This window comes from Oncorhynchus clarkii, unplaced genomic scaffold, assembly GCF_045791955.1.
Source record: "Oncorhynchus clarkii lewisi isolate Uvic-CL-2024 unplaced genomic scaffold, UVic_Ocla_1.0 unplaced_contig_2955_pilon_pilon, whole genome shotgun sequence".
Classification (NCBI taxonomy): Eukaryota; Metazoa; Chordata; class Actinopteri; order Salmoniformes; family Salmonidae; genus Oncorhynchus; species Oncorhynchus clarkii.
In genome coordinates, this window is record NW_027259540.1 from 5457 (window position 1) to 8184 (window position 2728).

The window sequence follows — 2728 nt, forward strand, 5'->3', positions numbered from 1 at the left end:
AGGAAGAAACCCAGCCCAGTCACGGACCAGGATGTCTTGCTCCCAGGCAGACTAAATAACTTTTTTGCCCGCTTTGAGGACAATACAGTGCCACTGACACGGCCTGCAACGAAAACATGCGGTCTCTCCTTCACTGCAGCCGAGGTGAGTAAGACATTTAAACGTGTTAACCCTCGCAAGGCTGCAGGCCCAGATGGCATCCCCAGCCGCGCCCTCAGAGCATGCGCAGACCAGCTGGCCGGTGTGTTTACGGACATATTCAATCAATCCCTATACCAGTCTGCTGTTCCCACATGCTTCAAGAGGGCCACCATTGTTCCTGTTCCCAAGAAAGCTAAGGTAACTGAGCTAAATGACTACCGCCCCGTAGCACTCACATCCGTCATCATGAAGTGCTTTGAGAGACTAGTCAAGGACCATATCACCTCCACCCTTCCTGACACCCTAGACCCACTCCAATTTGCTTACCGCCCAAATAGGTCCACAGACGATGCAATCTCAACCACACTGCACACTGCCCTAACCCATCTGGACAAGAGGAATACCTATGTGAGAATGCTGTTCATCGACTACAGCTCGGCATTCAACACCATAGTACCCTCCAAGCTCGTCATCAAGCTCGAGACCCTGGGTCTCGACCCCGCCCTGTGCAACTGGGTACTGGACTTCCTGACGGGCCGCCCCCAGGTGGTGAGGGTAGGCAACAACATCTCCTCCCCGCTGATCCTCAACACTGGGGCCCCACAAGGTTGCGTTCTGAGCCCTCTCCTGTACTCCCTGTTCACCCACGACTGCGTGGCCACGCACGCCTCCAACTCAATCATCAAGTTTGCGGACGACACAACAGTGGTAGGCTTGATTACCAACAACGATGAGACGGCCTACAGGGAGGAGGTGAGGGCCCTCGGAGTGTGGTGTCAGGAAAACAACCTCACACTCAACGTCAACAAAACTAAGGAGATGATTGTGGACTTCAGGAAACAGCAGAGGGAACACCCCCCTATCCACATCGATGGAACAGTAGTGGAGAGGGTAGCAAGTTTTAAGTTCCTCGGCATACACATCACAGACAAACTGAATTGGTCCACTCACACAGACAGCGTGGTGAAGAAGGCACAGCAGCGCCTCTTCAACCTCAGGAGGCTGAAGAAATTCGGCTTGTCACCAAAAGCACTCACAAACTTCTACAGATGCACAATCGAGAGCATCCTGGCGGGCTGTATCACCGCCTGGTATGGCAACTGCACCGCCCTCAACCGTAAGGCTCTCCAGAGGGTAGTGAGGTCTGCACAACGCATCACCGGGGGCAAACTACCTGCCCTCCAGGACACCTACACCACCCGATGTCACAGGAAGGCCATAAAGATCATCAAGGACATCAACCACCCGAGCCACTGCCTGTTCACCCCGCTATCATCCAGAAGGCGAGGTCAGTACAGGTGCATCAAAGCTGGGACCGAGAGACTGAAAAACAGCTTCTATCTCAAGGCCATCAGACTGTTAAACAGCCACCACTAACACTGAGTGGCTGCTGCCAACACACTGACACTGACTCAACTCCAGCCACTTTAATAATGGGAATTGATGGGAAATGATGTAAATATATCACTAGCCACTTTAAACAATGCTACCTTATATAAATGTTACTTACCCTACATTATTCATCTCATACGCATACGTATATACTGTACTCTATATCATCGACGGTATCCTTATGTAATACATGTATCACTAGCCACTTTATACTATACTATGCCACTTTGTTTACATACTCATCTCATTTGTACATACTGTACCCGATACCATCTACTGTATCTTGCCTATGCTGCTCTGTACCATCACTCATTCATATATCCTTATGTACATATTCTTTATCCCCTTACACTGTGTACAAGACAGTAGTTTTGGAATTGTTAGTTAGATTACTTGTTATTACTGCATTGTCGGAACTAGAAGCACAAGCATTTCGCTACACTCGCATTAACATCTGCTAACCATGTGTATGTGACAAATAAAATTTGATTTGATTTGATTTGAAATCAGTTAACCACCTAACTGAGGAACTCAATTTAACCTTGCGCAATACCCTAGATGCAGTTGCACCCCTAAAAACTAAAAACATTTCTCATAAGAAACTAGCTCCCTGGTATACAGAAAATACCCGAGCTCTGAAGCAAGCTTCCAGAAAATTGGAACGGAAATGGCGCCACACCAAACTGGAAGTCTTCCGACTAGCTTGGAAAGACAGTACCGTGCAGTATCGAAGAGCCCTTGCTGCTGCTCGATCATCCTATTTTTCCAACTTAATTGAGGAAAATAAGAACAATCCGAAATTCGTTTTTGATACTGTCGCAAAGCTAACTAAAAAGCAGCATTCCCCAAGAGAGGATGGCTTTCACCTCAGCAGTAATAAATTCATGAACTTCTTTGAGGAAAATATGATTATTACAAAGTAAATTACGGACTCCTCTTTAAATCTGCGTATTCCTTCAAAGCTCAGTTGTCCTGAGTCTGCACAACTCTGCCAGGACCTAGGATCAAGAGAGACACTCAAGTGTTTTAGTACTATATCCCTTGACACAATGATGAAAATAATCATGGCCTCTAAACCTTCAAGCTCCATACTGGACCCTATTCCAACTAAACTACTGAAAGAGCTGCTTCCTGTGCTTGGCCCTCCTATGTTGAACATAATAAACGGCTCTCTATCCACCGGATGTGTACCAAA